Here is a 12128-nt window from a genome sequence, read left to right on the forward strand (position 1 = left end):
AAACACGAAACATCTCTTAAAATACCGAGCAAGATAATATTGTCACGTGTGCGATCCTTATAGCGGTTTTAGCCCAAATGTTTCTATCTTATCTGTTATCAAGCCATATCAGCATTGTTCTTCCATCTATGTTTAGGTCTCCCGAGTGGTCTTTTCTCTTCGGTTCCGTTCTAACTAAAGTTTTCCACCTCTTTCTCGTATGTTCCTTGTGAGACATCGCTCCCACGCGTCTCATCCTCACTGATCAGTTTCACCTAATAATGTTTTGAGCAGAGTATGAATTCTAAAGCTCATTATGCATTTTGCTTGAACTTCCCCTTCCTCCTTCCGTCGGGTCCAAATGCTTGTATGAGTAGCCTTTCCTCGAAGTTCCTTAATCTATATTCATTCCTTTATATTCTATTTATATTAATATTTTTAATAATATATTTATATTAGTATTACCTCATTGCGTAACATGTAAAGTAAAGTTGTCCCAGTACTTAGCTAATTAAGCACTACACCATGAAGGCATATGGGAGAGTGGTTGCATATATCTATATTTTCTTAACCTTGGAACTAAATTGAGGTGAGTGGTCAGCTTCAGGCTCCTGCCACTTTACACGAGGTGAAAGAACCTCAGATACCCATTGCATAGGAGGTTGGGTGAACCCCAGATCTGGTCTGGACGATGTAGAGAATAGAAAATTTTTACCCTACCGGGACTCGAATTCCGTCCCATCAGTCGTCCTGCCCATGTTATGTAACCTATACAGTCGCATAGACGTCACTGAATAGCCAAAGAAACACTTCACTTCCAATATTATGATTTTCAGTTACAGCCGTGTGTTCGTAATGAGCAGTATTGAAATATATGTAAGTTTAAGACTCACGTTGCATTTCAATCACTGCACCAGCCATCCCAATTCAATACAATCCATATGTTTTACCGCTTAAGCCAACTTCCTTGGTTCGTGCCTTCAGAAGGGGCAACAAATATATTTAAATAAAACTTAATCATAAGAAATTAATAATGTCAAGTGATTTTTGTGAGAAGAGACGGGGTTTGGATCAGTAACTGGATTTATTAAACTCTTAAAACTTGTAACTACATCGTACAAGATTTTGCTGTCACTGTTTAACATACTTCACCAAAATTATATGACACAATAAGTCCTCCCAGCATGTTAAAGTATTTACTAGCTGTTGCGTGGTAGCAGCTTCCAATGGCGGATAAACCCCTTCCTTGGGTTCAAGAACTGTTCCAGCCTTAGCTACCTGCTTCTCGCAGCAACATCTCACAACAACTGAATCCCAGAAGTTATCTAACTCCGAATTTGTCCTTCTTATAGTAATTCAACACGGACCTCACAGAAAACATCACTCATCTTTTGTTGTTTACGGGCCCTTTTCTAGCAGAGACCGTTGTGTAGTTGTTTATTTTGTGGTCGTTGCCTAGCAAAGGGTCTGCATACCGCAATACAAATACAAAAGAAGAGTACGTTTCTGGGCCTTCTACACTGCCTAGGATTGCTCCGTTAAACACAAAATGCGTAAGGATGACGTTGCAATGAGACTTCCAGTACTCGCATACCTGTACTCTAAGTGCAGTAAACAGTGTAGCAATTCAGATCAAAATTTCAGATATTGTACCAAGAGTCTGAACTCGTACATACAACTTCTGTCAGTTCAGAACGTCCCTGTGTTTGGAAAACAGTTAGCCTGTTAGTCACCGCAGCAGACAGTGGACAGATATTCTCCACGAATGATACCCATCACCAGGGACATGTCAGTCACCTGTCATCTCAAACAAACAAGTGATCCGTCCCACTGAGTCTATCAGTCCATTATTTCTGTCATGTGACTATTTACAGTGAACAAAAGGAACAACATGGAAAAAGTCGTAGATTGTTACTTTAAGGACAAACCCGCACGCAAGCGATTGTTGTTCGAATTGGATTTACGCTATGTACATAATTTGTTGGGGCAAGCGGTAGCGTAGTTGGTTGAGGCACTATGCTATAAGCCGGAAGGTCGCGGGATCGAATCCTGATGAGGTGGATTTTTCAGTTTACCTAATACTTCCATCCGCACTATGGCCCTGGGATCGGTTCAGCCTCTAACAAAAATGAATACTAGGAATTTTCTGGGCGGGGGGGGGGGTAAAGGCGGCCAGTGCGTAAGACTGAAAATCCCATCGCCATCTGTGAGCTGTTTGTCTAGAATATGTGGGAGCCCCGACGTCTCGCAACCCTATGGGCCTTCACGGCCTGTTATAAGGATAGATTGTTACTTTAAGGACAAACCCGCAAGCAAGCGACTGTTGTTCGAATTGGATTTACGCTATGTACATAAGTTGTTGGGACAAGCGGGTGCGTAGTTGGTTGAGGGGCTATGCTAAAAGTTGAAGGTCGCCGGTTCAAGTCCCGATGAGGACATTGGATTTTTTTTTCAGTTGACCTAATCCTTCCAGCCGCACTATGGCCCTAGGTTCGACTAAGTCTCTAACAGAAATGAGTACCAGGAATTAATTAAATAATTTTCCTGGGTAGTAAAGGGCGACCGGCGCGTAAGGCTGACAACCTTACCGCCATCTTTGAGCCCATTGTCTAGATAATGCAGGACCCTCAACGTCTCACAACCCTATGGGCCTTCACGGCCTGGTACAAGGAGAGCTTTACTTATTGACTTATAGTAGGCTATATTACTTCTGGATAGCTCAGTCTGTATGACAATGGACTAGAGGCTGGACAGCTGGGATTCGATTCCCAGAAGGGGGTAAAGTTTTTCTTTTCTCCACAGCATCCAGACCGACCTTGGGGCCTACTCAGACACCTAGGGAGTACCGGTGGCGATTTCTCCAAGGTTTAAACGGACGGGGCGTAATCTGAACACTCACCTTCATCTAGTGCCGAGATAAAAATGGTGATCTACCTCAACCCTTCCATACACCTTCATGGCTTGGTGCATAATTAAGCACAGGGAAAACTTTACCTTCGTATTTAAGATTCTGGAGCCCACTTAGCCTCCTCTCCAATGGGCATCGGGGAAATTTCCCAGGAATAAAGGGACCGGGGCGTGAAGTTGAACACTCAAGTTCCATCTAGGGCCGAGGTCAAGGATGGCGGAGCTAAACTTCTACTCCCCTTTACGTCTTCATGACGTGATATTTTATTAATTAAACATAGGAAGAGCTTTGCCTTTACCTATATTGTCTGTGTCCAAGTAAAAGAGTGCTGGAGGGTATGCTCCATGTACAGGGGTGCGTCATCGTCAGTTAGTGACGTAGACCAGTGTTCCGCAACCTTTTCTACTCGCGGCACACCATGAAGCATCCATGACTCAACACGGCACACCAAAATGTTATTCCCCTCAAAAACGCATGATATCAGACAATTAATATAAATACGTAACGTGATCAACTTATTACTATAATATTATTATATTGTTACTTTATTATCATTAAACAGAAATCGACTCGTACATTTATTAACAATTAATGAACTTCAATTCACTGTAGAGTGTAGAAAATACACTTCTATTACTGTTAAAGTAAATACAGTAATTCTACTCATACCTTCAATGTGATACTTGCGCCTGCGTAGCTGCACACAGGCGACTGATCCGTGGTGGAATCGTTGACAACGCAAGTCTCATTTCTTCATCGATGGATTTGAGCCGCTCCCTCTTTGATGTCTTAATTTCAGTTAACGTCGAGAAGCCCAGTTCACACAAATATGTAGCTGAAAATGGCAATAACACATTAACTGCCATCTCGGAGATAGCCGGGTATTCACTCCTTATTGCCAACCAAAACGTATCCAAAGGCACTTCGAGAAGTTTTAGTTTCAGTGTTCTGTCTGCTTTTAAATCTGCGAGTTCCTCTTGTATAGTAATCGGAATATGTTCTGAATTCACAACAAATGGATCACGAACCCAGTTGAAATCTTGTACACTCTCGCCAAAATACTTATTGAATTTCTGCTGCAGCATTTCTAAATGTTCTTTAATTGTGTCCATCACCACTTTATTGCCGTCAGCAAGTGGCCATACAGTCGGGGACATCTCAAACGACCCATTTGTAATTCTCTAACTAGCAACCAAAATTTGCGAACTACTTCAGAGCAGAGCTGTGATAGAACTGAAACAATTGTAAAACACGGATTCTCTACTCTTCAAACGGAAGAAGTGACACTATACAGACTTATTTTTGAAATATTTATAATTTTAAATGAAGTCCAACGATCGGTGGGTGCATCGTTACAGGAAGAAATTCATAAAGTTGAAGAAGCTCTAACTTCTAATAAACAGGGGCAAATATCGAAACAGCGTTATAAAAGACAGGAAAACCCATGCTAATCCCTGCAATTTTAGGGAAAAGCACATAGACAGAACATGCGGCAAGCATATCAAAGAAGCTGCGTAGATGCGAGAAAAATAACAATAAATCTATAATGAAAATTATGATATAACAACAACTGTGGGTCAATAATTTACCTTTAATTTCTTAGAATACAACATTACTGTACATAAAAATCACAGTATTTAATAAAGAGCAAACAAGCATCATCTCAATTAATCAGTGCAGTGGCTGAGAATAAAATACAAGCATATGAAACAAAGTAACTGGGATAAAATAAAACGAATAAAATTCGAAAAATAATTTCTTACAATAGGTAAAAGTTCGCGTCACACCTTTCACCTTGTGACGGCACATCAGTGTGCCGCGGCACACCGGTTGCGGAACACTGACGTAGACCATTGTATCATCATTAACAATATGCCAATTTTCATTTCCAACGTACTTTTGTTATTCAAAAGCCTCTTGGATTTCCAGGTGTACTAACACAGGAGTTTTCTCCAAGGTTACTTAACCCTATATTTTAGATCAGTTTCTCTTTAAGTTTCTTTGGGTGAAGTGAGACAGTCCGCTTGGTACGTCCATGTGTGACTGGCCTGCTGTATCAGCACAGGACAATAAGTGCATAGCAGTCGGTGGAAATAGAATTATCAGGGGAATCCGAAATACTTGGAGGGAACCAACCCCATCGTCACTTTGTTCACCACAAATATCACATGACCTGACTTGGGGTCGAACCCTGGCCGCCGCGGTGAGAAGCCGGTGACTAACCGCCTAAGCTATGGAACTTTCTGGTTCGCAGATTAGCCTGACTATTAATATGAACACAGAAAAAGAATTGCTGGACCTAAAATGAGATGGAAACTCTTAAAATGTAATCATAGAATTGGAGCTTTAAAAAATCTCCATAGCCTGCAGTCCGCAAGCGAACTATACCGACCGAGCGATCGTCTCTTGTCGGCGAAGTTAGTGCCAACTTTTGGGGGTAGATGGTATCACTTGGTCAGTGCAACGGATTCCCACAGCCGTTAATTTCGGTCTTCTAGACCGGAGCCGCTATTTCCTTGAAATAACTCCTCAATTATCCTCACTCATATTCTTTTTGTATGATTCATGCATGAACCTTCTTCGGAATATCTCCAAATTTAGTTTGTACAAGGACACATGCATTGTCGTTGTGATTCAACATAAGTTTCTTCAACACCGTCTCAACAGTAGGCGAACTCACGCAGGTTTGAACTTTAAACTTGAACTTTGAATTGAGTTTAAATAACATCTGAAAATTCTTTGTATTCTTTCCAATATATTATTAGCCACCAGCGAATCTTTCAACGTGCGTAGTCTTAGTTAATGACAAAGTCTTTGAACAAATACAAATAAATAAATATAGAATATACACAATCTAAAAAATATATGGCGTCTGTATGAACTGTATTCTGAAGCAACACATTCTCAAAAGTTTCTTATTGGGGTCTGTAAATCAAATTTTTTAAGAGAAATATACCGAAATCTTAAATCGTGCCAGCCGCTAATTTTGAAGTTTTATTACTCACCACGAAACCCCGGACACGTGACAATATGATGAACAGTACTGGAGATGATGGCCATAAGATGCAAATGTGGAAATGTTCGATGATGGAAAGGAATGCGTTGGCGTGAGTCTATAATTTTGAGATACGCGTGCTATTAAAACAACAAGAATTATCAGGAAAGAAGGAAGAAATATTTAAGAAGACAAGGAAAGAGAGGAAAAGAATAAAATAGAACACGAAAAGGAATAATGAAAGGGGTAAAATTGAAAGGAATGAAGAAGCGAAAGGAAAACGACCGCGCAGTCTTTTGTCACTCGTGGATTTGCTATCTTGCTCCTTCCGTTGAAGTGCAGACACGAGAGAGCAGTGCCTTTGAAGTTACGTGAACTAAGCCGCACTACACGTGATTGCGCATAGACAGAGCCGTGACAACCTGGTTATTTTGGTTAACAAGTTTTCTAATTGTATGCGAAAACGTTAAACCTACGATTATATGAATGTTTCATGATCGATAATTTTAAACTAATTTCCCTATTTAGAAAACTAAATTGAAGCTTATGGGATCTTCTTACTGTCTGTCCGTGTATTCGTTTGTGTCTGGATATCTGTCTGTGTGTCCCACCTTCCTCCCAGTTTTTGAGGCTTGGAGACGAGATCACCTTGCTGCCTGTGTGTCTTTCTCTTAAATTTTTTTAGGAGGTATATGAGATCGCGTTGATGTTTGTGTCTGTGTCCCCCCTAATTTTTTGGTTTTCAATTCGGTCCGTGAAGTATCAAAAGAAAAGAGACGATTAGTTGTTGCCAGAACTTCCTGCTTGGTTTATTTTCAGATGACATGCTACATCAAATTATCTGAAAAAGATAAGCCTGAGGTTAGTATATTAAGCATATTAATGTTATTCGTTAGGTTAACGACGTTTTCAATGTTTCAGTTTATTCACTGAAGACCGCCTCTGTGGTCTAGTGGTCAGAGTTCCTGGCTACAGATCCAGAGGTCCCAGGTTCGATTCTCGGCTCTACCAGATTTTCTGAGAAGTACTGGGTCTGGAACGGGGTCCACTCAGCCGCGTGAGGATAACTGAGGAGCTATTTCAAGGAAATAGAGGTTTCTGTCTAGAAAACCGAAACTAACGGCCGTAGGGATCCGTCTCGCTGACCACGTGACACCCTTTATCCGCAAAAAGAAAAGGTTGACACTAACTTCGCTAACAAGCGACGATGGTTCGGTAGGTATAGGTGGCTTGTGGACTACAGGCCACGGAGTTTGTTTTATTTTTATTTGTTGTTTGTTTATTGAAGATTGTTTAAATGATTAATGAAAAATTAATTGCAAAATATTAGAAGGAAAGAGTCGTGGCCTATTTCAATATTGACAATATTATGACACTTCAACATATTCCCGATATAGACCTATAGTACCTGTTTTACTGCTTCTCATGAAAGTTTAAAGGTAAACTTATTCCTTACGTTTTTCTAGTTTCTTAGGAAGAGAGCCATTGGATTTAGGAGTCATTTAAGAAATCCATATCGTTTCAGAGGCTGAAGCTAGGATGGGAAATGGTACAGTGTCTGTTTCAGAGTTGGGAGGATCATTTTAATAAAGCCAACAGGAGAAATCGTTTTGCTATGNGTAATTACAGAATCTCCAACACACTCTACTCCCCCAACAAAGATTATTCTTTGTATTCTTCCTCTTTTACCAGAAACTCTATTCTTAAGGATAATTCTGTACTATGAAAGATTATATTATAGGAAGAAATTCTGGTAAGAACATTTGCGCTTTCCTTCACCTTCCTACACGATGACGCAAACAGAATTGTAATTAAGTACGTATACCTGTGTCCGTCCTGGGCGTTCCGCTGCCGAGTTCAGAAATTCTGGACGGAATTATGAATTACTCTGTATTTGGCGTCCTACATCTGTGCATATTATCTATTACTAGAAATTCTGACAAGATAAATTTGCAAAAGAAATACAATCCAAAGTTTCACATCGTCGCCATGTTTAGTTGTAAACTTATTGAAGGATCGGCACATTGGAAAATTTATATTTACTTGTGATGAATTTACATCTTAAAAGTTCGTTACATCGAATTCCTGTCGAAAACAAATTTAATAACGCCTCTACTCTAACTTGTGGCGTTGTTATTGGTATTTTATTTCTCCCTTACAATACGAAAGTATTTAACCACCTGGCTTACTAATTCTGTTTCTTAGAGAATGGCACCGGAATTTTGAATTTTCCCTTGATAATACACGATTCTCAGCCAGCTCCCGTCCTCACAACATACTTGCATTATTGTCACGTATGTTGTGAGGTTATCCTCTCGCCTACTTCAAGGTGTTCCATTCGACCCTTTGCGACTATGCGGTTCAAGAAGATCTTATCTTTGACTTTGTATCCGAGGTTCCAGCTATATGATATCCATATGCTCTATGAACCAAGGTACGTCTTACCTTCATTTTTATGCAATTACTTCCAGAATTTTAAGACTTGTGGAGAAAGTGTTTTAGACTTGAAAAGTTCCATTTTTCTGTACAATATCCTTGGAAATATTTTCCTCTGCATAGCAAGATGGTCGCAGAGAAGTATATAGCTCTTTACATGGAGTCTTCGTTACACATGCCATATTCGAATGGCTTCACAAAGTTCTGTACAATTAGCTAGTATAATATTCAGTATAAAGTGATCATTTAGAGGAAGGGACAGGTTGGGCGGCTTTACTAGGTGCTGTAGAGGGTTGTTTCCTCTGACTCGTGCATTAAGCGTACGGTAATAGAATCTGGTAGCGATCATGAAAATATATTTGTTTAATGACGATGTAAATACCTGATTTTATATAGTAGTATCGATTTATATTATGATCAATAAACACCGAATTGAAAAAAAGAAACTTTTTTTTATATTTAGTTTCTTGCTATGATGTGAGACTGACTCTACTTGGTACGTCAGCCACTAACTGACATTCTCTACCAGCCCCGGATGATAGATGAGGAGTGTGGAGCAGTTGTTGAAATGAGAATTGACAGAGAAAACCTGCCCCAGTTCCACTTTGTCCACCACAAATAACACACGACCTGACGTGGGCTCGAACCCGGGCCACCGCCGTGGGAAGTCGACGACAAACCGCCTGAGCTTTGGCACTGCACTAAAAGAACGCGTAAGAGAGAGTTGTCATCCTGGTTTAAGGTACCATCTCGGAATTTTCCTTGACAGTAGAAGGATAACCAAGAAAATCAGACAGGATAATTTGTCTCCGGGACGAGATTTGAAGCCGGTACCTCTTGAGTACTTAGCAGAAGTAATCCGCACTCTCAGGAATTAAATTAATCTTCAAGGAATGCATCCTGTTGTGCTAATGTATATCAAATCAAATGTTTTATATCCATCACAACACAACATCTCTCAAACGAAACAATCAAAAACGACAATATAAAACATCTAAGTGTATTTTATAATTTTAAACTTTATTAAATTATGGTTATAGTTTATACAATTTTTACGAATATTTATAAGCATGTATTAACGAATTTTATTAGATTTTAATAAGTTTAAGAAAATAGTAATGATTCTATCACAATTTTGAATGTATTGACTATTTACATAACCAGATACATTAATAATTGTGATTATGTAATACATATGTCAACATTAAAATAAAATCAATAATTTAAGTTATTACCATTGGTGTGTATTGTCTGATAATCACTGTTTAATGATCCGAAACATGATACAATCAAAATCAATAAACTCACTTTACACAGTTAATGCGAATGGTTGTATTTAGAGGTGTTGTGTTGTGTTGTGACGGTTAGAAAATATTTGATTTGATAAATTTAAATAAATTAAAAAAAAATAATCTTCTCTGTTTCGTATTTGATCCTCTGGTATGTACCCATCTGATATATTAATCAGAAACTCTCAATCTTATAGACAGTTTGAAGGACTAATTTGAAAGGGGATCAGCCCGTCGCAAGACCGCTAACTACACAGGACATCACAAACGGAGAAGCACAGAGAGACATCCATGCGTAGGGTGGGATTGGAACTCACGATCCGAGTGTTTTAGCTGATCAAGACGTTTCATAACTTAGACCAGGCGGCCACTGTGATCGGCGAAAAGAAACAAGGAATTTATTGACACTGTGTTTGACAGACGGTACGTGTGACGCTATCACGGGCTTGTCCTGTTTCTTCCAGAGGGTGGCACTTTGAATAGGCCCAAGGCACTGTTGACGAATTGGAAGGAAATTTTCCCAACAAAATTTGTTGCAGTCCCTCCTGCCATGTAGGTTACAAAGTTGGCGGTCATGAACCGACTTGCGGCCACTTCTCTCCGGAAAAACGTAACAAATTTCAATAACTTCTGTAACCCAAGTACCTTCACATCTACCGAGGTAAATACTAACCTAGTTTCGTTTTTATTTGCAAATTATGCGTGGTTTAAAATTATTAATGCACGCTCCCTCCGAGTGAAGAGCATATAGTATGTGGGACCTTTTGCCATCAATGTCTTAATTAATTTAGTAGCAGTAATTTCGACACCAAGGTTCGAAATTAAAACTTAAATCCTCTATTAAGTTAAGTAAAAGATTGCCATAGGCCGAAACTGTGACAGCAGAACCCAAAATTTCAACACCACCAATAAGAGAAGTCTTCGGGCACAATTCCGAACCAGTTGCATCTCAAATCTATTCTTATAATCCAACTCTGCTATCTGCTTCACAGTCATCTAGCTCGACGTTTTTGCACGAAATTTCTTCGCATCGATTCTGTAAATTTTCTTGTCACCAGCATTAGAACTAGAGGTTCAGTCCATCGTAACTTCCTAGATTTCAGAATATACTATCCATTTAAAAACTTGTCCCCCTAATTGCTTCGCAGTATATAAAGACACGGATTCTGTGGCAGGTATTTAAAACGTAGATATTGCTAAATGCTGAAATGTTAAGATTAGGGAATAAGTAATACGAGTATATTCTTTGTCGTTTGTAACCCTTTACATTAAGTAATCATTGGTTTATTATAATCTGAATATATTTAGAACAAAGGTTAAAGTGTACGACTTATTACACTTTTGAATTAACTCGCCCCTGCCAAAAGATCGAGCTCTTCTCCGCTACCAGAGGAGCTACGTAACTAACAAAACAAACTCCATGGAGTTGGGTCCTCCTTGGGAAGCAGCCAGTCGCCCAGTTACTTAAGAATTTTATAGAACTCGAAGCTTCATTACGGTGTTAACAAGCGCCCGCTACTAATCGCTATTCTCAGCCAGATCAATCCAGTCCATACCACCCAAACCTATGTCTTTAAAATCAATTTTAATATTATCATCCCACCTATGTCAGAATTTTCCTTGTGTACCCTTTCCTTCCCGTCTTATCACCAAAATCCTACATACATTCTTCGCCCCAATGCGTGCTACATACCCTGCCCAGCTCATCCTCCTTGACTTCATCATTCTGATATTATTTGACGAAAAGTTTATAGGGCTACCACAGTCGTTCAAACGTTAATCAAAAATTAAAATACTGGAAATCTGAATCCAAGAAACAGAGCCTAGAGGGCTAAAGTAAAATTGTCCCTGTGCTTAACTAATAAAGCACTACGTCATTAAGGCGTATGGGGAAGTGGATGTAAGGATCCACATTTTCTTGACCTCGGCTCTAGTTGGAGGTGAGTGGTAAGCTTCACGCTCCGGCCCCTTTACCGCGGGGAAAGAGCCCACGGTACTCATTGGATAGGAGGTTGGGTGGACCCCAGAGCCGGTCTGGACGACATGGAGTAGTGAAAATTGTTGCCTTCACCAGAACTCGAACTCCGAATGCTTGGTCGTCCAGCCCGTAGCCAGTCGCAATACCGACTGAGCTATCCCGTATTAAAAGTATGATCGACGTTATAGAAACGGATGTGGATTGAGTTCATGTGGCTCAGGTTAGGGTCAAGCTGCGAGCACTTATGAGCGCGGCAGTCGAGCATAATGCTGAGAGCTGAACCAGCGCCACCTTATTAAGAAGAAATCGGCCTCACGGAGTTATCCGTCCGTTAAACAGAACGGCCCCGTCCGAAACCAGAGTCCTGCGTAATGCTGAGAACTGAACCAGCGCCACCTTATTAAGAAGAAATCGGCCTCACGGAGTTATCCGTCCGTTAAACAGAAGGGCCCCGTCCGAAACCAGAGTCCTGCGTAATGCTGAGAACTGAACCAGCGCCACCTTATTAAGAAGAAATCGGCCTCACGGAGTTATCCGTCCGTT

The sequence above is a fragment of the Cryptotermes secundus genome, unplaced genomic scaffold (assembly GCF_002891405.2).
Source record: "Cryptotermes secundus unplaced genomic scaffold, Csec_1.0 scaffold180, whole genome shotgun sequence".
NCBI classification, from domain to species: Eukaryota; Metazoa; Arthropoda; class Insecta; order Blattodea; family Kalotermitidae; genus Cryptotermes; species Cryptotermes secundus.